This window comes from Triturus cristatus, chromosome 1_1 (assembly GCF_964204655.1).
Source record: "Triturus cristatus chromosome 1_1, aTriCri1.1, whole genome shotgun sequence".
NCBI classification, from domain to species: Eukaryota; Metazoa; Chordata; class Amphibia; order Caudata; family Salamandridae; genus Triturus; species Triturus cristatus.
In genome coordinates this window covers 1,110,122,122-1,110,147,318 of record NC_140579.1, presented here as the reverse complement: position 1 = coordinate 1,110,147,318, position 25,197 = coordinate 1,110,122,122, and positions in this window count along the sequence as shown.

Here is a 25,197-nt window from a genome sequence, read left to right as displayed (position 1 = left end):
GAACATATGCTTCTCCTGGAATTCTCTTCGGCATATTTTCCAGAACATCTTTGCCGCTTGTAGCGGAAGTTTCCTGCCACTAATGCGCCAATAACACCATGGCCGTCCATGATAACATGCCCCCAAGTAGGCTCCCATTGCCAATGTGCCAAAAGTGGGCACTCATCACACATTACTAATAGCACACAAAACACATGCACTGTGCAAGCCCCTGCAAAGGTGCAACTCCTTGAGCCACACTGATACAGCATGTGATAGGGCATGATGGATAGCATGCCTGCAGGACAAAGAGATTCACATGGTGCAGGACACCTCACTGATGTTGCGGAGTGTGGAACACATCCTCAAGGGAGCATGTCACACCCTGTCACAACCTTATGTACACACAACCCCTGGTGTGAACAAGACACTTGATGACCTACTATGCACAAGTGTCACAACTCTGACAAGGACACACAATCCACACCGATTTCCACATGTCTGCATTGTCCAAACACAGAAGTCAAAGGCCCATTTCATGAAAGTGACAAGGGTAGCTAACCAAAAGGCAGCAGGTGCCACCATCACATAATGCAGTGTACACATATACTAATCTGAGTACACCAACATTGCCTAATAGGTGTTGCGGACTGCATAAGTCACATAACACAAACCAGGACACAACAGGTAGCATTTGTGTGTAGACACTGTCAAGACACATTTCTCACCTAGGCAACTTGTGATATTACAATGTACACGTACACCCTCACATCCGTGATGTCTCTGAAATAATCACCATCCAGAAACTATCATGCATATTGTACAAAATATCTATAATGTACTGTCTCCCTCAGTCTGATTGTTAAGTTAAATAATGCATGCCCATACATGGATTCCACTGTTAAACTGTATCTCCCATGAACATTTCAGAGGGAGAGACAACACCTCCTGGACAGCAGGACGACCCACTCCGCCACGATGATTCGTCGGAAACACCCACCATCAATGTGGATAAATTTCAGCTTCTCCTCGATTCCTTCGACACACCAACTCCAGGAGCAGGGCTACCCAGCAGCATTGCGCCCAGCCCACCCCCTGCACAAACCACCCAGCAGCAAGCACCTCCCACCACAGCTGCCTCACAGGACCCAGGCAACCCATATGCGGCCTTTCACACCATGGTGCTTGAGGTCCAACGTGAGACACAGGACTATGTGCGGGTGAGCTTGGAGAGCCTGGCAGCCAAATTGGAGGAGCTCAGTGGGTGTCTGAATCGCCTCGACAACAACATGCAGAGGATGTCAGACATCCACACACCCCTCAATAACATCCAACGCACCCTGGATGACATTGCTGGGGTCCTGATCCGGAGAGCGGACACACTGTCCCGGCAGGATAGCTCCAGTAGTGTCTGTGCTGCATTATCCAGACTGTCAAGGATAATGGAGGCCAGGGAGTGGAGGGGGCTCCAACAGATGGCTGCCACGGCTCAACACTAGCGCAATCTGGAACGGACATGGCAGGCCATGCTCCTTCATATAACATCTTTACCTCCCCACGGTCTTGCGACAACATCTGCTGCTTGCGCATCCACATCCTCAGCTCCGCACCCTGATGTGTCTGTGCCTCACAGTGCTGCTCCCACCATACCACCACCCACATGTGAGACACATGACACATCATCGGACGAATCTGAGAATGAAACTGCCACCATGGTAATGCGCAAGTCCAGCTAGCAGTGATGTACAAAGACCTGTCACACCATTGGATTGTACATACCATCATTCCACTGACCTACCTCTCCCACTGTCTTCCGACGTCCACCAACACACAGCTTGGACCCACACATTGACCTACAGCAAATCTCCTTTTTTTCATTGACAATGGCACTGCAAAATCTGCCTCTTCCCCAGGCTCTGTCACTCACAATGGACTCTGCCTGCTACTCCAACAGTCATCCTGCCAATCCTGTGTCCTAGGGGCCACTTCTGGTCCATTCCAAACCTTGTCTTGTAAATAAATTCCCTTAAATCACACAGGTGCGTGTTTCCATGAACAATGAAGTGTTTAACTAAGGCAATAAGTAAGGGGCTGTGAATTCACAAGAAGGTCCAGCAAGGCTAATACAATCAATGTACATGTGTCACCTGACACGGATAGGCAGTGAGATGACCGTGTATGTGCAAAAGCAATCAAGCTAATTTTCCTATGACAACATTTTTAAAGTGCACCACTAACCCGTGAGTGTATCAAGGAGCGGGGGGCTGGGAGTCTGCCACTGCTTGGAAATCCCGTTCTTGAGGAGTCTCATTAATGTTAGCATGTGCTGTGCCTGCCGCAGGAGGGTGGGGAGAGTGTTCCAGTTCTTTGCATTGAGGTGGAATTATGATCTTCCGCAGGAGTTAGCTTTCCAGATGCGGGGGACTGTGGCGATTGCAATATCAGCGTAGTGGACCTGCTGGTTTGGGGTGCAGAAGCTGAGTCGTCTGTTGAGGTATGCAAGTCCGGTGTTGTGGAGTGGCTTGTGTGCATGGTTCTGGCGCGTGGAGGTGATACACTTGTTGGCGGTGGGCCAGTGCAGGTCTCCCAGGTGGGGTGTGATGTGCTGTCGGCGAGGGATGTTGAGGACCAGGCGTGCAGGGTCGTTTTTAATGCATTTAAGTTGTTTTTAGAGTTTGGTCAAGGCTCCTGCATAGAGGGTGTTACTGTATTCCAACTTGCTGCTGCTGAGTGCCTGTGTGACTGTTCTCCCTGTTTCGGTGGGCAGCCACCTGTAGAACTTGACAAGCATCTGGACGGTGATGAAGCAGGAGGACGAGACGGCGTTTACCTACTTTGGCATGGAGAGAGTAGAGTTGATGTTGAACCCCATGTTGCGTGCGTGGTTGGTTGGTGTTGGATCTGTTCCCAGGGCGGCCGCACACCAGGAGGTGTCCCAGGCAGAGGGGGTGGATTCGAGGATGAGCATTTCTGTCCTGTCCGATGTTTATCTCCTATTGGCAGTTCTTCCTCCACTCAGCAACATCTTACAGTCCTACATGGTGTTTGGTTGTGTAAGTGAGGATGTCAATGGTGCGGGAGAAGATCAGCTGGTTGTGGTTCTCGTAGGAGATGATGTTGAGGTTGTGCAGTCGGGTAACGTGTGCAAGTGGTGACATGTACATGTAGAACAATGCTGTTTGAGGGATGAGCCCTGGGGTCATCCGCTGAAGATTAATGTGGATTCTGAGCAGGAAGGGTGGAGGTGGGCGGACTGGATTTTGCCGGAGAGGAAGGAGTTTGTCCAGTCACGAGCCTTGTCTCTGATCTCGGTGTCGTGTATGCGTGTGCATAGTGTGCGGTGTAAGACAGTGTTGAAGGCGAATCACAGGTCCTGGCCAATTAGTGCTTCTGTTTCACTGTTGTCCATCCGTGGCATTATGTCATTGGGGGCGGACATGAGTCCAGTTTGCTGCAGGAGTTGCCATTGAAGCGTGAATGGGACGGATCCAGGATGCTGTTCCCATAGAGTTAGTGGGTCAGTTGTCTGTTGATGGTCTTCGCACTGACTCCTCACAGGAATGGTAGCAGGGAGATTGTTACACGTCAGGCTACCTGTGCTTTATCCTTGTTTCCTGTAAACACACTACCACTCCCATAATGCATTATTCCAGAAGGCGGGGTTGTGTACCTACCCATATGGCACTGAGAAGAGCTCATTGGTTAATGGGATCTTTTTTAAATGAAGTTCCTCCCTGAGTTCTTTGCTTGGCTTACTGAACTCTAGTGGACCACGCCTTTCTGCCTAACCTGGATTTCCTGAATCTTGTGTCTCTGAAATCTGTGTTCTGGCCCCTTAGATTCTGTATGAGACTCTGTGTTCATGCTGGTATAGTGCTGTCGACATCAACGCTGCAAAAGAACCCTGGAGTACCTTTTGAGGACTTTTTTTTGGTATCTTGTTCTCAGCCGTTTTCCTTATCCCCCTCGGACCCTGGAAATACACACGCGTTGATTGCGCGCTCATTCCCTTCTCTTGACACCGAGACACCGAGGATTTCTCTCCCGCTGTCTGTGCACAGTACCGCGCCACTACTTCCGCATTCCTGCATTCTGTTAAAGCGAAGCGCCGAGACCCGGAACCTTCATACGCGCTGCTCGTGCGTTGTTCATTTTCACCAGCTCCCTTCACCCTGAACCTTTTATTGCGCTCTTCGCGCATCCTTCGTCGACCCCTGTGGCAGAGAGTAACAAGGCGCCTCAAAGATTTAATTTCTCTTCACTCGTGAATGGAATGGACTCCTTTTCCTTTTTTCTCGCAGGGCAATCATTAGAAAAAATCAACGTGCATCGCATGGATACTTTTTTTGGGTTTCTGAAACATACGAACATTAAAGAATGAGCAGTGCTTCTTTTTTGAACAACGAAAGAAAACTTTATGGAACAATACTATTTCAAACAAAAACAACTGCTCTATGACAAACCTGGCAACATATGCCCTTATAATTTTTATCTACTTTTGGAAAAACGACTTGCATCATCCATAACTTTTATTGGATCTGAAAATTGAAGAGCCTATTCAATTCTGTGCTTGTGTAAGTATGAGAGGGTACACAACTTTCCTTCCTATGTAGAGAGTATTCACCGCTGCCTTTTGTAATTACTGTGTTTAGACTGCAGGGATTAACACTAGATTTTTCCCCTTTCTTCCTATTTGTTATTTTACTTTCTACAGTACTGGATCAATTCTCCTGTACCTCCCTTCCTGGATTCGCTGTCCTTGCTGGTGGTCTTCCGGTGGTCCCTTGATTGTCCCTGCTCTTCCGAGGGGTATTATTCATTGTTCAGGAGATTCTTCTCTTTCTAGAGATGATCTTACCCTTGGGGAGAGTTGAGGCTCGCTCTTCACTCCCGTGGATACTGGTGTTGCACTGATCTGACACAAGTGTGTCATAGTGAACGTGCGACAGAGATGGGACGTAAGTTCAGGAGGTCCTTGGGGTCAGTCTTTTGTTTATGGAGTAAGGGGTTGATATCGGCGTGCTTCCAGCTCTACGTGAATGTTGAATTTATGATGAGGATGTTGATGCTCATCTGGAAATGAGGTGCAATGGTGGGGCTGGCTTTGGAGCAGATGTGGTGTGGACATGTGTCTGACGTTGATCCGGAGTGGATGTTGTACCAGATGTGCATAGTGTTTGTGTCGTTTATGTTGGTCCAGGAGAGCAGGGGGTTGGTGCGTATGGGGTCCGTGGGGATGGAGGTCTCAGTGCTATTCGTGGCAGTCGTGGCGTTGTAGCTGTCGTGGATGTCTGCACCCTTACGATGGGCGAAAGTGTCAAAGGAGTTGCACAGGTCTTGCAAAGGTGGGATGGTGTTATTGTTGGAGCTGGTGTTGAGGAGTTCTTTCACTAGGTTGAAGAGCACTTAGCTGGTGTGTGTGTTGTTGGCAATGCGGTCTTTGAAGGAGGCCCGATTGCGTATCTGATGAGGTGATGGTGTCTGCGTGTGGCGTCTTTGTGGGTTGCGTAGCTGTCCAGTGTCTGTTCACGGTGCAATTTCTTCACTAGCTCATGGCAGGTCGTCATTGAGGCCTGGTGTTCTGCATTGAACCAGCTGGCTTACTTGCTGGTGTGTCTGTTGGAGTGTGTCTTAATCTGGGCGAGTGTGTTGGCGCAGTCGCCTATCCCTTGTCTGAGGTTCTGGGCGGTGGAGTCAGTGTCGGTGGTTGTGCTCCAGGCAAGGCTGCTGGTTAGCTGTGCTTCTGTGACTTTGCTCCAGCAGTGCCAGTGGATCTGTTGGGTGTGGTGGCGCGTGGTGTCTTTATCGAATGCAAAGTTGATGCATCGATGGTTGTTCCAGTGGAGGTTGGTTGTGTGGTTGGAGTAGACGTTTGAGCTTGTGGAGAATATGTGGTCAAGCATGTGGCTGTTGTGGTGGGTGGGTGTTGTGACAAGTTGTATGAGGCTGATGTTGGCCAGGTTGTCGATCGGGGTGGTGGATACGGTGCTGTTAATGTACACGAAGTGGAAGTTCAGGTCAACGTGAAGGATGTAGTCTGTGGATGTGAGGGCGTGTGTAATGACAAAGTTGGTGATCGAGTTGCAGAAGTGAGTTTGGGGTCTGGAGGCTATGTAGACGAAGGTTACTCTGAGGGTGGTGTTGGGATTGGTGTGGATCTGGAAGTGCAGGTGTTCGGCGTTGATGAGGATGTTGTCGTTGTTGGTTGAGACTCTGAGAGTGTTCCTGTTGACGATGGCAATTCCTACTCCTACTCCGTTGGTGCGGTCCCTGTGGTTAATCTTGTAGCTGCACAGGATGGCTATGGCGAGGTATTGTTCCGAAGAGGGGTACAATTAGGTCACTGTCATGGAGACCATGTCTGGGGAGGTTGAGTTGAGTAGGTCCCAGAGTTCACTTGTGTGTTGGCGTCTGTGGGGGTATTGGGGACAATGCATCTGAGGTAGTTGGCTTCCAACACAGTGGGTGGATTTGCAGATCGGATGCTGGTGAAAATGCAGTTCCGGCTGGAGAGGTGTCCTTGTGTGCGTTCTGTTCCGGGCAGGAAGCTGGTGTGTGATCTTCCTATGTTTAGGGCGTTGTAGGAGAGTAGGGTCTGCTATCCTATGGTCACCCCAAATTTTTGCTTTTGCTTTTTGCTTCACTGGTTTTTGACATATTGAGGCTGTGGGCCTGCCAATCAGACCCCCAGCCTGCTGTTCTCTCTACTAAATTAAAACTATGCACCCTAGGTGCATAACCAATTGGAAGTGGATCACCCTGTCAGCCCCTGTACCAGTGTACACTAGGTACCCAGGGCATTGGTGTACCCAAGGCCTGCCAGGGGCTGAAGCATGTATTATGCCACCCCAGGCTTGGCCTAACAATTTGACACAACTGGCTGATCACTCAGCTGGGGTAAGTTGGTGTAATCACCTCTTACTTAGGTGTAGTATACCTATACCTAACCTTAAATGGGACACCTGGTAACCTATAAGTCACTCCTATGGCAGGCCTTAACAATCCTGAAGGCAGAGTGCTTGGTTCCATGTGAGATGGTGCTCTGGCATGAGCTGAGCCTGTCTGCAGTGGTCGGGACAACTTCCTTCTACTGTTTCCAGATATCGTCATACCATATACTCTTAAGTGCATTATGAACCTCGCGGTTAAATGCTATCTTTGGTTTGGCTTTATCAAAACATGTCGAGTAAGGTGTCATACGAATTGGAATACTAACCCCTCGCCAATTCTGGCAACGGGGTTAGCATTCCACCCTTCTAGAGGGACACGACATGTACAGTACCTGAAACCCGGGTAGAATCAGACATAGCCTCAGCTCCACAAAATGGATGCTGCCACCACAGACACAAGTCTGCCCTCCTGCTGCTGGGAGTCCTTCCAGCTTGGGAGGTGTGGACAAAGGGATTCCTGCCAGGGGAGGTGCATGCACCACCCTAGACAGGATTTTGTGTATTGGTCAGGTAGGGCTTGAAAGAAACCAGACATGCCTGTGGCTCACAAGGAGCCTCGGTGCATATGCCAGTTCAAACCGGTCCTGGGGCACACCAGTCCCGGGCCTGGGGCGAGCTGGACAAAGGATTGGGGGCGTAACCACCCCCCTTCCTGGTCCCACCCATAGGGAGGGACCTAGCAGGTAGTCCGGCCCCTAGAATCCGCTTAAAGGTAGGAGCTGTGTCCTAAGACTTCAGACATCCTGGAATCAACTTGAAACTAAGAAGAAGATGGGAACTTCGACATTCTGCTGCACAGAAGACTGAAGGAAATCTCCCCTGTGGTCAGGGAGTGACCACCTTGCTAACGCAAGCACCATCCAGCGAATCAACGTCTGCTTTGCCGCCGCCTCCCGCCGGAGCCCGAGCCCAGAGACTGACAAGACCTGGACCTCCAGACCTCTCACCGCCCGATCCACAGTCCCTGAAAAGAGGAGACCCGTGGAGGCAACGAGACACGTGGAGCCAGCCATCTTGAAACGACCACGACAAGCTGACAAGTGCAACAACCGAGGCTTCCTCCAAGTTGTGCTTTGGGATCTGAGAAGCCCAACCCTCGAGCAGCATCTGTACCAAAGGTGAGCCCTCCAGCATCTCCACGATCTGCGTGGGGCCCTTCTGCATTTTGCCACTCGACGCGCCTAACCGGTTGCTGGCCGCTGGCTAGTAGCCATCTTGGCGACGAACTTTACAAAATACACCGCTGGTCGGGTTGCTCCAGACTGGCCCTTGCTCCCCTCCAAAGGAGCAGTCCCTCTGACCTTGCTGGTCAGAACCATCAGCTTATTTCATCTCCTACAACAATTGCTTTTGCCAATGCTTGTTTGCTTTGATCAAGTCGCCGACACCGCCGACAGCGAGAGCCTGCGTGGGACAGCTCGTGAACCGACTCCTGGACGCCGTCGACCTCCAGGGACCACGTGGCTGCAGAGACAAGCTACACCTTTCTTCCTGTTTGCACCCAACATTGCCTGGTACCCACCTGGTGCCACGCTGGTCACTGGCTAGTGACTGTGAACACTGTCCCCTCTGCTTACAGGTCTTCAACATCTCCGATCCACTCTTGGATCCACTGCATCTCTCCCGGACCGACCGCCTGCAGCATCTTTGTCTTCAAGCTCTACGGAACAGATAGAAGAAACCCGACGCACTTCGAGGCCTATGCACCCGCTTCCTGTGGGTGAGTTAAAGCTGGCACACCTGTGCCCAAGTGTAGTATTACATCTCTAGTGCCTGTGTTCCAAATCTTGAGTTCCTAGTCCATCCGGAAGATCCTTTTTGCAGTAACTTTGTACTTTTTACGCACCCATTGAAACCTATGGGAGCACGCGTGTGACTATTTGCTCTGCACACGCCACCCGTGGACCTCCTGGTCACTAACTGAAGTTAGCTCCTTGTAGGCCCAGCGATTCTAGAGGCCCTAAGCCTTTTCCCTTTTCTGTTCGTGGTACTTATACCACTATTTTAGTATATGGTTTGAGCGGCCACCAGGGCCTATCCATATAAAGTGCAACTTCTGTGTATTCTACTGTAATCTTGTTTGACGATTTGTGCTCCTGTGCTCATAAAGAGACTAGGGGTTACTTGGAGAAATAAATACATATATATTTTGAATATATATCTGTGTGGTGTCCTTTCATTGGTATAAAAGGGGGTTACATGTGGTAAGACAGCTGGCTTAACACGCTTCACGAGTTTAGCCTCAAAGACGGCTTAGCCCACGCTACCACTAGGGCAGCTAGTCCGAAAAGGTTGACTTACAACCACACCATAAGGGTTGCTTGGCATGGTACAAGGTGATCACTTTAACTAGTGAGCATCATATACCAGGCCAACTTCTCACATTGGTGAGCAGCGGTTGGATTTGAGCTTGCTGTGTTTTACCATTGTAATCTCTTGGTTACCAATTGAAAGATCACATAGGTACCTGTAGGTACATATAAAACAAGATTAGATATACATAAGTTCTACTGAACTTAGTTGTTGTAGAGCAAAGGGAGTAGCACACCCTGACTACAACTACTAGATAGGTTTAGTAGGTAAACCCAAGTGTAGGTAGATTGCAACACATCCACCCACACTTAAGAGCAATGGCTGGGGCAGAGGGGTCCACTGTACCCATCTCTGTTGAGAGTGACCCCCAGAGGGCATCATCCATCTTTGCTACCCTTAATCAGAATGAGCTCAGGCATTTGGCAACTCTTAGAGGCCTTAAACAGCCCAAGAACCCTACCTCTGCTGAGCTCAGAGAACTCTTGCAAAATGATGAAAATCAGAGAGAGCTCAAGAAAGCTTCCCAGTTAGCCCCCTTAGGGTCAGGAACAGGAGGCCCCCCTTCTGAAGATGCTACAGAGGTACCCGGTTCCAATAGTCACCCCTTAGATGGCAATAATACCACAGAGGATGAGAGTGATAAAGGTGCTGATACAGAAAGTAGTGATGATGAAGGGAGAACTAGCCCAGTGCCAAGTGTTATACTTGGCCCAGCTAAACTAAGGCTATTGGGGACTGACAGTGGGTTTACCCCATTGGATCTCCCCAGTGGACTTAACACAGGGCTTGGGAGGCAAAGGAATCGCTCAGGTGACTCCAATGCTTCTCATGGCTCTAGAGGCTCTCAAGGTCACTCCAGGAAAAGGATGACCACCCCTCAGAGGAGGGAACATGAGGCCAGAATGCAGGAAGCCCAGCTGAGGATCAGGAAGCAGGAGCTAGAAGTAGCCCTGATGGAAGAAAAACTGAACAAGGCTAGGCAACCTAGAGAGAGTGGGTCTATACCCACTGGTGGCAGCATTGTCCCTAAGGACAAAGATAGGGTCTTTGATAATAGGAACCTGTCTAAGGTTGTGCCCCCCTACAAAAGTGGGGATGACATCCACAAATGGATAACTGCTCTTGAGAGAGCCTGCAAAGTACAGCAGGTTCCTGAAGACCAGTGGGCAGCAATCCTCTGGCTCTCCTTTGAAGGAAGAGGCAGAGACAGACTCCTCACTGTTAGAGAAGAGGATGTCAGAAATTACAGAGTCCTGAAGAGTGTTCTGGTAGATGGGTTAGGCTTAACCACTGAACAGTACAGGTTAATGTTCAGAGACACCCAAAAGACACAGACTCAGGACTGGTCTGAATATGTTGAATGTGCCACTAAGGCTTTGGAGGGTTGGTTGCTGGGAAGTAAGGTATCTGATTTTACAGGATTGTATAATTTGATGATGAGAGAACAGATTTTAAATAACTGTCAAAACCAGCGACTGCATCAACACTTGGTTGACTCTGATCTGACTTCTCCCCAAGAATTGGGAAAGAAGGCAGACAAATGGGTCAGAACCAGGGTTAAGCAAAAGAACCAGAACCAGGGCCAAGGGGATGATCAGAAGAAAACAGACCAAAAGGGTGGAGATCAGAAATCTAAAGACCAGAAGTCTTCAACAGGGCCCCAAACTACTGCTAAGGAGGGTGGGTCCCAACAGTCCAAAAAAAAGAAAGAAGGTCAAAAGAAACCCTGGTGCAATCATTGCAAGAATACAACTCACTGGACTAGTGATTGTAAGAAGGGTGGAGCCCCCAACACTGTTGCCCCTAAGGCACCTGCTCCCAGTACTACTGTTAGCAGTGTTGGTCCCCAGACAAAGGGTGTAGTGGGAATCACTATGGGAACTGAAGGAGATTCTGACTTAGACAGAACCCTGACACAGGCAGTCTTGATCTGTGATGGGGACATTGATTTGTCCCTGACTGTGAGCCCCAGTAACCTGGGCAAGTACAGACAGACTCCTTTAATTAATGACAAAGTGGCTCAAGCCTACAGGGACACATGTGCCAGTGTCACTATGGTGACACCAGGCTTTGTGGACCCTGGACAGTACATACCAGGTGAGAATTACCTGGTGACCAATGCCAGCAATGCCACTACTTCACATAGTGTGGCAGTTGTTAACTTCTCATGGGGAGGGGTAACTGGCCTCAAAAGGGTTGTGGTTAGTGCAGACCTCCCAGTAGAATGTTTGTTGGGCAATGACCTAGAGAGTTCTCTATGGTCAGAAGTGGAGTACAGGACTCATGCAGAGATGTTAGGTATATCATCACATGTCCTTGCTGTGACCAGGTCACAGGCCAAAAAGTGCCTCACTGAACCTCAGGTCTTGGATCCTGGAACAATGGACCAAGCACCTACCAAGAAGAAGAACAGGAGGGTCAAGGCTGTGCCTTCCCCCCTGCCTCAGAGTGATGATCAGCCTTCCCAGGAAGCTGATCTAGAGGACCCTGAAGGAACTGTCCCTGAAGAGCTTGAACCTGATCAGGTTGAGTTTCTGGGGACAGGGGGACCTTCAAGGGCTGACTTGAGGCAGGCTCAGTTATCCTGTCCCTCTCTTGAACCCCTCAGACAGCTGGCTGCTGCTGAGGCTGCTGGGAATGCTCAAGGTACCCATAAAGTGTATTGGGATGAAGGGCTCCTTTATTCAGAGGCTAGAGACCCCAAGCCTGGTGCTACCAGGAGGTTGGTTATACCTCTGCAATTTAGGGGCTTCCTTCTTACCTTGGCCCATGATATTCCTTTAGCAGGACACTTAGGCCAGAACAAGACTTGGGACAGGCTTGTCCCTCACTTTCACTGGCCTCACATGAATGAAGATACAAAGGAGTTTTGTCACTCCTGTGTGACCTGCCAAGCCAGTGGCAAATCAGGTGGCACAACAAAGGCCCCCCTAATACCACTACCTGTGGTGGGGGTCCCATTTGAAAGAGTGGGAATAGATATAGTGGGTCCCATGGATCCTCCCACTGCATCTGGGCACAGATTTATACTGGTGGTAGTGGATCATGCCACCAGGTATCCAGAGGCAATTCCCCTTAGGACCACTACAGCACCTGTTGTGGCCAGGGCCCTGCTGGGAGTATTCTCCAGAGTGGGGTTTCCTAAGGAGGTGGTTTCTGACAGAGGTACCAACTTCATGTCAGGATACTTGACAGCTATGTGGAAGGAATGTGGTGTCAACTACAAGTTCACCACCCCTTATCACCCACAATGCAATGGGCTTGTTGAGAGATTCAACAAGACCCTAAAGGGTATGATCAAAGGATTACCTGAAAAGCTCAGGCGAAGATGGGACATCCTTCTACCCTGCCTTCTGTTTGCTTACAGAGAGGTCCCACAAAAAGGAGTTGGCTACAGCCCCTTTGAATTGTTGTTTGGGCACCCTGTAAGAGGCCCACTGTGTTTGGTGAAGGAAGGATGGGAGTTACCTCTCAAAAAGCCTAAGCAAGACATAGTGGACTATGTACTTGGTCTCCGCTCCAGGATGGCTGAGTATATGGAGACGGCGTCCAAAAACCTTGAGGCAAGCCAGGCCTTACAGAAAGCTTGGCATGACCAAAAGGCTGTCTTGGTTGAGTTTCAGCCAGGACAGAAGGTATGGGTGTTGGAGCCAGTGGCCCCAGCAGCACTCCAAGACAAATGGTCTGGACCCCATACAATCCTGGAAAAGAAGGGAGAGGTCACCTACTTGGTGGACCTAGGAACTCCCAGGAGTCCCCACAGGGTACTCCATGTTAACAGGCTTAAAGCATATGTTGACAGGGCAGACATGGGCTTGCTCATGGCTACAGATGAGGGACAGGAGGAAGAGAGTGACCCTCGCCCAGACCTGTTGTCTCAGAACCCTGAAGATGGCTCAGTTGAAGGAGTGACCCTTGGAGGCAACCTCACTGCCCATCAGCAGACTGAATGTAGACAGGTTCTACAATCATTTTCACATATGTTTTCCTTGATACCCAGTCAAACTGACTGGTGTACCCATGTGGTGGACACTGGTGACAGTCTGCCTGTAAAGAACAAGCTTTACAGACAACCTGACCACGTCAGGGACTGTATAAAGGCTGAGGTACATAAAATGCTGGAATTAGGTGTCATTGAACCCTCAGAGAGCCCCTGGGCTAGCCCAGTGGTTCTGGTCCCCAAACCTCACACCAAAGATGGCAAGAGAGAAATGAGGTTCTGTGTGGACTACAGGGGTCTCAATGCTGTCACCAGGACAGATGCACACCCTATTCCAAGGGCAGATGAGCTCATAGACAAACTAGCTTCTGCAAAGTTTTTGAGCACATTTGACTTAACAGCTGGCTATTGGCAAATCAGATTAGCTGAGGAGTCTAAGGCCAAAACAGCATTCTCAACCCCAGGTGGGCACTACCAGTTTGTGGTGATGCCCTTTGGTCTGAAGAATGCACCTGCCACCTTCCAAAGGCTGGTGAACCAAGTCCTTACTGGGTTGGATGACTTTTGCGCAGCATATCTGGATGACATTGCTGTCTTTAGCTCCACCTGGGAGGATCACCTGATCCACCTGAAGAAGGCTCTTGAGGCTCTGCAAAGGGCAGGCCTCACTATCAAGGCTACTAAGTGCCAGATAGGGCAGAGTAAGGTTGTATATTTGGGCCACCTTGTAGGTGGAGGCCAAGTTCAACCACTGGAGAGTAAGATACAATCCATCAAGGACTGGTCTCCTCCAACCACCCAGACTCAAGTTCGAGCTTTCTTGGGCTTGACTGGGTACTACAGGAAGTTGGTTAAGAACTATGGGTCCATTGTGACTCCTCTTAATGATCTGACATCCAAGAAGATGCCCAAAAAGGTTCAGTGGACAGTAAGCTGTCAAAAGGCATTTGATGACCTGAAGGAGGCCATGTGCTCTGCACCTATCCTGAAAAGTCCTGACTACTCCAAAGAGTTTATTGTCCAAACAGATGCTTCTGAGTTGGGTGTGGGAGCTGTGCTGTCACAACTTAATGTAGATGGTCAAGACCAACCCATTGCTTTTATTAGCAGAAGGTTGACCCCCAGAGAGAAGAATTGGTCAGCTATTGAGAGGGAGGCCTTTGCTGTGGTGTGGGCCCTGAAGAAGCTGAGGCCATACTTGTTTGGCACTCACTTCAAGATTCAGACCGACCATAAGCCCCTCTTGTGGCTAAATCAGATGAAGGGTGAAAACCCCAAACTGCTTAGGTGGTCCATTTCCCTACAGGGGATGGACTTTACAGTGGAGCACCGGCCAGGTACTGACCATGGGAATGCAGATGGTCTCTCCAGGTACTTCCACTTAGGACATGAAGACGAGGCTGGTCAAGGCTAGTTTAATGTCCCAGCGTTTGGGGGGGGGGTTGTGTAGGAGAGTAGGGTCTGCTATCCTATGGTCACCCCAAATTTTTGCTTTTTGCTTCACTGGTTTTTGACATATTGAGGCTGTGGGCCTGCCAATCAGACCCCCAGCCTGCTGTTCTCTCTACTAAATTAAAACTATGCACCCTAGGTGCATAACCAATTGGAAGTGGATCACCCTGTCAGCCCCTGTACCAGTGTACACTAGGTACCCAGGGCATTGGTGTACCCAAGGCCTGCCAGGGGCTGAAGCATGTATTATGCCACCCCAGGCTTGGCCTAACAATTTGACACAACTGGCTGATCACTCAGCTGGGGTAAGTTGGTGTAATCACCTCTTACTTAGGTGTAGTATACCTATACCTAACCTTAAATGGGACACCTGGTAACCTATAAGTCACTCCTATGGCAGGCCTTAACAATCCTGAAGGCAGAGTGCTTGGTTCCATGTGAGATGGTGCTCTGGCATGAGCTGAGCCTGTCTGCAGTGGTCGGAACAACTTCCTTCTACTGTTTCCAGATATCGTCATACCATATACTCTTAAGTGCATTATGAACCTTGCGGTTAAATGCTATCTTTGGTTTGGCTTTATCAAAACATGTCGAGTAAGGTGTCATACGAATTGGAATACTAACCCATCGCCAATTCTGGCGACGGGGTTAGCATTCCACCCTTCTAGAGGGACACGACATGTACAGTACCTGAAACCCGGGTAGAATCAGACATAGCCTCAGCTCCACAAAATGGATGCTGCCACCACAGACACAAGTCTGCCCTCCTGCTGCTGGGAGTCCTTCCAGCTTGGGAGGTGTGGACAAAGGGATTCCTGCCAGGGGAGGTGCATGCACCACCCCAGACAGGATTTTGTGTATTGGTCAGGTAGGGCTTGAAAGAAACCAGACATGCCTGTGGCTCACAATGAGCCTCGGTGCATATGCCAGTTCAAACCGGTCCTGGGGCACACCAGTCCCGGGCCTGGGGCGAGCTGGACAAAGGATTGGGGGCGTAACCACCCCCCTTCCTGGTCCCGCCCATAGGGAGGGACCTAGCAGGTAGTCCGGCCCCTAGAATCCGCTTAAAGGTAGGAGCTGTGTCCTAAGACTTCAGACATCCTGGAATCAACTTGAAACTAAGAAGAAGACGGGAACTTCGACATTCTGCTGCACAGAAGACTGAAGGAAATCTCCCCTGTGGTCAGGGAGTGACCACCTTGCTAACGCAAGCACCATCCAGCGAATCAACGTCTGCTTTGCCGCCGCCTCCCGCCGGAGCCCAAGCCCAGAGACTGACAAGACCTGGACCTCCAGACCTCTCACCGCCCGATCCACAGTCCCTGAAAAGAGGAGACCCGTGGAGGCAACGAGACACGTGGAGCCAGCCATCTTGAAACGACCATGACAAGCTGACAAGTGCAACAACCGAGGCTCCCTCCAAGTTGTGCTTTGGGATCTGAGAAGCCCAACCCTCGAGCAGCATCTGCACCAAAGGTGAGCCCTCCAGCATCTCCACGATCTGCGTGGGGCCCTTCTGCATTTTGCCACTCGACACGCCTAACCGGTTGCTGGCCGCTGGCTAGTAGCCATCTTGGCGACGAATACACCGCTGGTCGGGTTGCTCCAGACTGGCCCTTGCTCCCCTCCAAAGGAGCAGTCCCTCTGACCTTGCTGGTCAGAACCATCAGCTTATTTCATCTCCTACAACAATTGCTTTTGCCAAAGCTTGTTTGCTTCGATCAAGTCGCCGACACTGCCGACAGCGAGAGCCTGCGTGGGACAGCTCGTGAACCGACTCCTGGACGTCGTCGACCTCCAGGGACCACGTGGCTGCAGAGACAAGCTACACCTTTCTTCCTGTTTGCACCCGACATTGCCTGGTACCCACCTGGTGCCACGCTGGTCACTGGCTAGTGACTGTGAACACTGTCCCCTCTGCTTACAGGTCTTCAACATCTCCGATCCACTCTTGGATCCACTGCATCTCTCCCGGACCGACCGCCTGCAGCATCTTTGTCTTCAAGCTCCACGGAACAGATAGAAGAAACCCGACGCACTTCGAGGCCTATGCACCCGCTTCCTGTGGGTGAGGTAAAGCTGGCACACCTGTGCCCAAGTGTAGTATTACATCTCTAGTGCCTGTGTTCCAAATCTTGAGTTCCTAGTCCATCCGGAAGATCCTTTTTGCAGTAACTTTGTACTTTTTACGCACCCATTGAAACCTATGGGAGCACGCGTGTGACTATTTGCTCTGCACACGCCACCCGTGGACCTCCTGGTCACTAACTGAAGTTAGCTCCTTGTAGGCCCAGCGATTCTAGAGGCCCTAGGCCTTTTCCCTTTTCTGTTCGTGGTACTTATACCACTATTTTAGTATATGGTTTGAGCGGCCACCAGGGCCTATCCATATAAAGTGCAACTTCTGTGTATTCTACTGTAATCTTGTTTGACGATTTGTGCTCCTGTGCTCATAAAGAGACTAGGGATTACTTGGAGAAATAAATACATATATATTTTGAATATATATCTTTGTGGTGTCCTTTCATTGGTATAAAAGGGGGTTACATGTGGTAAAACAGCTGGCTTAACACGCTTCACGAGTTTAGCCTCAAAGACTGCTTAGCCTACGCTACCACTAGGGCAGCTAGTCCGAAAAGGTTGACTTACAACCACACCATAAGGGTTGCTTGGCATGGTACAAGGTGATCACTTTAACTAGTGAGCATCATATACCAGGCCAACTTCTCACAGGCGTTGAGTGTGCTAGCATCGTAGTGGCAACGTGTGTAGTTGCGTTTGCGGGCCCAGGATGTTCCTGCACTTAGCACGGCCCCGGCGTGGATGTACGCCAGTGGAAGGGGAGGTGGGAGGATCAGCCTGGCATGTGGGTGGTACGAATGTGCATGTTGCTGTGCGGCTCAGCAGGGGATACTGTGGCGGGAAGGGAGAGCGGAGGCGGTTTGAAAAGCACGTGTCCCAATACAGGGTAAGAAATGTAAATGAGCAATACAACTAAACCCGGCAGAAGGGGGCACAGTGGGCCAAACTAAATAACACTTGCGATGGCGGCACAGATGAGACAACCGGAGTCAGACAGTGAAGAAGGGGCACAGGGGGTCCCACGAGATTACACGGGCCAAATTGCACTGACCACATTGATCAGACAGCACAATCTAGCAATGTACCAACTCTGACCCCCTGACATGTATGACATATGTGTGAGAAAGTGCCATCTTTCCTGCCTGGTATTCCCCCACTTTTTGCTGAACTGATGAATGGACTTTGACGGAGTGTGCCCTGGACTCCTGCCAATCAGGTGCCCAGGGCCTTTGTTCCTTCCCTAAACACTAAAATTCTAAATTGGCAAACCCTAGCCACATGTCAGCCCCTGGTAAATGGTACCATAGGTACCCAGGGCCTTGTGACAAGGTAAGGCCTCTAAGGGCTGCATCACTTATTGTGACACCCTTAGAGGCCCTGTACCCTAACACAACCACACTTCCCTTGCAGGCAGAGTGTCTGGGTACAAGGCAAAACAAAGAGTCGACATGGCACACATCCCTGTGTTGCATGCACACAACCTACCCTGCCCTGGCATACATCATCCACCCCACTAGCTGGGTGCCCTATGCCAGTGGTGTGGGCACAGGAGCATTAGCCCTCTGTACCTACAGTACTCAGGTCCATTCCTGGGCACTGTAAGTGCAGTGCTGCCATTTAAGAGTATATGGTGCAGAGAGCTCGTCAAACACGAACTCCACAGCACCATAATGGGAACACTGAAGACTGAGAAGTTTGGTATCAAACTTCTCAGCACATTAAACCTGTACTGATGCCATTGTGTTATTTTATGGACAAAGCACTACTGAGGACATCTTAGAGATGCCCCCTGACAACTAACCTACAATCCACGTCTGGTCTTGGAGGCTACCTAGGTTGCCACACATCAGACATGTTGCTGGACCCCAGGGTGGAGAGCCCCCCGCTCTCCTGGGCCTGCAAAAATGCACATCCTGGACGAGGTGCTAGGTCTCCTCCCCCAGGATGGCCAGGGGGAAGCTTCAAAGGCATGCTGACTCTGTGAGCTTCTCCAGGCCACTTGCTGTACCCAGAAAACTGCCCCCCGGTTCTGACCCCCACTCTGGTGGGAAGACTGTCCGAAAACACAAAATAAGGACAGGGGATGTGCCAGCCTGCCCACCCCAACCCTCAGGTGGGGGAGGCTAGGTGAAGCCCATCTCCGGGCGCTCTCCATCTTGAAGATGGGAAGCCCTGCACAATCAGGACTAGGCTACTGGCCCACTCCCACAGGTGAGTGGCAGGATAGTGTGTGTACCCACCCCAGGGCAGGGACCCATTGGTCCCTGCCCTGTACCTACCTGTAGCGCACTTAAACCTAGTATTTAGAGGCACCCTGAACCTTCCTTCTCCAGATTCCGAAAAATCAAAGAAGAGCAAGAAGAAAGAAAACCTGCTGTGCAGCTGCTAAGAAGAGGAAGACACCAACTGCTTTGGCCCCAGCCCTACCGGCCTGTCGACCCTTGAACCTGTTCCTGCCAAAGCCCAGCCCCACTTGTGGCCAGCAACCTCACAAACCCCGGAGGACCTGGCTACCTTGTGCCTCTGATCATCTGGGAGTCCCATGAGCAGTAGCTCTGCTCAAAGCAAGTTTCTAACCCCTGGAATCATCCCGGAACCGCAAACCTTGCACACTCTGCACCGGCCAAGCCTGGCCTGTGCCGGAGTGAACAAAGACCCCGATGACGTCCCCCCCGGTGACTCAGACCCCGAATCTGGTCCCCAAGGTCACACCTCGACGCTCATGATGACGCCTGCAGCCTCAGAACCAGGGACCCCCCCCAACCACAATCAACCGAGGGTAAGATTTCCCAAGACCAAAAGGCACCCGGCGCCCTGTGGCCCCCTGTGGCCGACTCCTGGGTACATACCCACCCTCCAACTACCCAAATTACCTCCCAAAGTGGTGGGGGCACATGGAGAATCTTCGACCCTGAGCGTACAGCCTTTGTTCATCCTGAAGCTTTCCCATTGCAATTCAATGAGCGCACGAAGGGTCAAAGGCACCCTGCACCCACCCGCCCGAGTGACCCTGGCAGTGTAACTTCTAATCCTACCTACTTCCCCATTTGCCCTGAGCAAGTGACCAGGAGCCCAGCTCCCACCGCCGCGTGGCCTGCTAGTCAGCAGTCACCAACCAAGGCCCCCCTGCCTCCCATGGGATAACATTGGGCCAAATTCACTCTGCCCACGTCCGCCACAGTGCCGCAGAGGGTGTAACAACTGTACCAACCTGACCCTGGGGGACCCCTGAGTCTGTGGCCAGAACCTTAACTCTGCCAGTCGAGTACTTGCCCAAAAGCCGAAAACCTAATTTTATTCCATAGGGTAACATTGATTGGTTTCATAAGAAATTTCTTCTAGGTGTGGAGATTCTAGGAGTTAAAATATTCGCTTAAAATCAACCAAGTAACAAAAACAGAAATACTCACCTGCTACTAGGAGAGATCCCACTGCTGGATCTTGGTGCCCAGCACTGACCCTGAAAAGCACTCACAACCGTACTTACCAATAACACAATTTTCTTCCATAGGAAATCATTGCCAGTTTTTGTGTTAAATTTCTTCTAAGTGTCAAGTTTTGAAATAGCAAAATATTGCCTGAAAATCAAAACAGCAACTACAATGAATTTACTCACATGTTTCCAAAACCTTGCCCAGGACTGAATATAGGATCCAGTCCTTCAATTAGAAAAGTTATACTGGAAGTAATCTATTGCAAATAACTTCAAACTCACAGTGAGCTCAATGTATTATTGTGTTTGAAATTGTGTTGCCTATTGCAACAACTTGTAACTATTACCTACCAAAGTCAATTGCATATTGCAAAAGTATGTAACTAAATCCTCGCAATCTGAGGAAGTATATTTTGATACCTATTGTTGTTTCTAAAATAAAACAAACATATATTTTTATATAAATACCATTTGCCTAGAGTTCAGTTCTTGAGTGTGTGAGACCATTTGCTGACTGAGTGTGTACAACAAATGATTTATACTGTCCTCTGATACTGCCTTACTGCTTGACCAAGCTACCACTTTAGAGAGTAAGGTTATATCTAACTTTACCCTCTGCCAAAACTCTGGTGACTGTGGACTCTGTGCACACTATACCTATTTGGGAACAGTATATACCTAGCCACTTTCTCGCAATATGCATGTGTGACAACATGTACAAGTCTGTATCAGGGCACAAGTAGTGTCACCAAGAAGGATAGCAAAGCATAATCTCCTGGCATATCACCTTACACAGAACGTGTTGGTCAAAGATTGTTGTGATGTAGCACATTGCATGTCACATCTCTAGGTGTTCACTACAGATTCACATTGCTGAGGAGACCCAAGGGCACAGGTCTAACATACATACAGGGAACTACAAAGTAAGCCACACTGAAGTTGAGTCCACAATACTTACTGAAGCCAAAGTGCATAGCGTCAGTCAGCCCCTACCTGTGCACAAACATTGGCAAAGCAACTTCTGAGCAGTGCCATGAAGTGCACACATATTGGCCAATGTGCCCACGGATGTCAGTTGAACTGCACTTAGCATATAGTCTGAATCAGTGGCAAGATAACAAGGGTGTCATCACTATGAGACAATGCGAAAGTTACAGCTGGGATGAGTGGCTATGGCACTGTTGGTACAGGGAGCAATTCAGCATGTCACCACTTGTGTGCAGCAGAACTGTGTGCCTGCAAACAAACATCATCAGGTCCAAAAGCATAACTGTAATGATTAAGTGTATCACAAAAGCAAGAAACTCGAAGTTAAGTCTGTATTCCGAACAGTGCTCATACTCCAAGACACCTGTGAGTGACCTCTATTCCAAACTCATGACTCAGTCTCATATAACTCATGTGACTCACTAACACTGTTGTGCCATGTGACGTTAACAATGGACCCACAAATGACCAACAGCATGCAGGAAATGGAGATCGATTGGCCATGCCCAGGAACATGTGAGATGTTGGAGGTCACAATGAACTGTCACCAGAGTAGGCCGTAAACCATAATTGCTAATCTATCAGACATGCAAGGTCATTGTGCTCCCATCTATGGTATCTGGCCTCAATCCAACCTGCAGAGTGACAGGTCAGGACCATAGTTACACATACAATGATTACTCCAGTGATGGTATGAGTTGCACACAATGGGGCAAGCTCCACTCCCCCGCATCAGCCATGATATAAGTGCATGCAGAAATCTAAAATTAACAAGATTTATTCAACAATAATATATATAAAACAACCCTACACTAATCTATGACCCTAACTCTAGCCCTAAACTAACTACAAATATTTTTTCTAACTAAAGCTATCTTACCTAAATATTTACAAACACAGAAAATGAATAAATACATCAACCCCCCACCCAAAGATGAATGAAACCTATCCCCAAATCCTATAACATTCAATAAATAAAAAGTCTAAAGCTAATCCTAACTAAGCCTACACTAAAACTATGGTAAATAACACACACAACTATGACATTACACAACATAATACTAAAATAGGGACATTGTGGGAAGGGAGAAGAGGGGGAGGGGTGAGAACAGGGGCAGTCTTCATTGCAGTCCAAGGTGGTTCCGGATCTCATGTATATGCCGGTTGAGGTAGAGAAATTCACGGCGAATGTCTTGGAGGTTATGGTGTTGTTCTGTACCATCTGTATCAGTTGGGACAGTCCAGGATCCATGGGGGCAGGTGCTGGTGCTGGTGGCGGTGCATGGTGGCCTGGCACCTGTGCGGGTGTGGTGGCAGGGGGATTGACAGGTTGGGAGCCCACACTGGCACCTGAGGTTGATGGTCTGTTGCCGCTGCCGATCAGGACGCATTCCGGCAGCGACTTCCAGGTCCCTGCCTTCTTCTCGGCCCGGTACCTCCTTGCCATCATTCTAAATCCCTTATGGACCTTACGCACGTGGAGGTACCGGTCCTTGGCAACCTGGAATCGGTGCTGTTCCTCAGGTGTCATGTTGTCAGAGAGAAAAAAAATCTATGTCAGTTTTCTGTCCCCTACACTATGTAACCGTCCAACATGAGATCTGTATCACAAGTTAAAAACAAGCATTGGCATAGCCAATAGGTCTCGCCTTTGGGACCTTATGAGTGTTTAGCCATGCAACAGTTAATGTTACTGCACCAAGGATATTGTGCTGGATAACTAAACACTTTAAACGGTCCCAAAGGCGAGACCTATTGGCTATGCCAATGCTTGTTAGCTTTTGAGTGTGATTATAGAGGTATGGGCGAAACCGTTTAGGGCCGTTCCGTCCAGAATTTGATGGCCTGTGGTGTTGAAAGCACTGCTAGATAACAAGGGTATAAGAAGTCGGGAATGGGCACAAGTGAATGGTATGACATGAAATTCCAAATGTCAAAATCATAAAATGTGTGATTTAAGATATGGATGTTATTTAAGAACAAATGTGTTATTTTCTTGAAAGTTAAAAACAACCAATAACTGCATTGTAAATAGAGACACGAGTTTTCCATTTTTACTATAAATGCTTCCCTCTCTTTATTTTAAAAATCACAAAGAAGTAGAGGTTAATGGTCTGATTTGCAAAGGGACTTACGTGTAGTAAAGGTACAAGTGTGGAGTCTCTGCACTCTGGGCAGCCTATCTGTCCAGCGCACTGCATTGAGTGCAGTGCGGAGATTCTGCCATGAGTGAAGAGACACGTAACTTTATTGCATATTAGTCCCTTTGTGATTTGAGCCCTAAGCCTTCATTTAAGGGTCTCACCATATGTTCAATCATGTCTGCTAGATCAAACGTTATGCATATAATCAGAAGCCCTAGTATTAAAACATGCCATCTTGTAATGTGCCATACATTGTCATTACCTTTTCTGTTTGCGAAAGGCACCAGTTATCGAAAGTAGTAAAATAAACTTTTACTAAACTCACCTTCGTGAAACTGCAACGATTGCTGCTGCTTATTGAGGAGCATAAGGGCTGGTACCCAGCTAATGCCCCGTGCGCTCATTGAGAAAAGTGTGGGGTGACCAGCAATATCAAAGGAGAGGCAGAACGATCTAAGAGTATGAGCATAGACAAGAACAGAGGAGAGGATAGGATAGTGGAATGAAGGGTCCCGAACACAGGAGAGGGTTGAGTAGTCGGTTACAGGACAGGCAGTCAGTGCGAAGGGAAACGCAGGGGAAACTGTTGGATGAAAGAGGCAAAGATTTGATGAAGGGAGGACGAAATGGTTACGGGGGGGGCACAGGGTGGATTAGCTACTTTCATAAGAGGAAACGTTTGTTAGGAGGATGTTGTGTTAAATCGTAATAATGTAACTGCGCAGGGTTGAGGCGAGTGAGGACTTGAGCACTGTGGACTAATTATAGTGTTAATCTTGGAGCAGATGTAGCAGGGTGAAGTCATGAGCAGGTAAGGATGAACAATAGAATACTGATAATTGAAGATGATGGAGAGAGTAAAGAGCTGAAGGTTTGCACAGAGCGCTTGTGGATGGTGAGGTAATGAGGTCCTGGAAATAGATAGATTTGACTCCTCCTAGATCATTATGCAGTGTATGAAGGGCTTGCTTATTAACCAAGAAGTTAGCAGTGAATATTTGCTTTCGCCATTTATGTACTGCTGCATTCATTTACTGTTATGCGCTCTTATTTCAAGTGTAATTCATGGCTGAGGCCTATCTTTGGTACAAGGTGGATAATGAAGCAGTTGTATGAGCTGTAGTGCAAGACTGAAGTGAGGTCTTTATGAAGATCACGTGGAAAGCAGTGAGAGCAGTGGGGTCCTGTTTTCTACAGCAGATGGGTACATGAGAGAGCGATCTACAAGGAGGCGAACTGATTTGCATGTGAAATGTGTGATGTCAGATGGAGCGATGATGGGTTTAGATTTGGATAAAGTGTTTGAAATTAGCATAAAATTGAGTGGCTTACCTTGCTTGTGGGTGGGATTAAGGAAGGTGTCATTTGAGGAGTGATCAGACAGAAGTGGAGACACTGCCGAAAGCATCAGTAAAATATTTTGGCAAGTTATGGTCACACCAGTGAAAGCAGAATCGTTTGGTGAAGGCAATAAAAAGGTGTGTAGCATAATTTCCGCCAGCTGTAACTGAAAGCCATTACTATATAGTTACAGAGACGAATGCGTTTCCAGATGTATGGAATGAAAGAGGCTTATGGTGCGAGTCCTAATGAGAAAACATCTTGTCATCCATAATAAAACACTGAACAAGCAGAGTAAGATCACATAGGTATGCTTTACTAAGGTAATACCTAAAACAAAACAAATGTTAGATTGGTTTTGAAATAACAGTAAAATCATGAGTCTGAGTCTTAGGACCTGGAAGGCCAGTGCAATCAGGAGTGAAATACGGACATTATTGGAGCATGCTAGTATAAACTATGTTCAGGATCCTTTGAGACACCTTTAAAAATACATTTTAATACAAGTAAAAGGGATAGCTCCTTTCCGCTCCTAAAGCGTCTTTTTTTTAACGCAGAACAAAATGCTGTATGGTG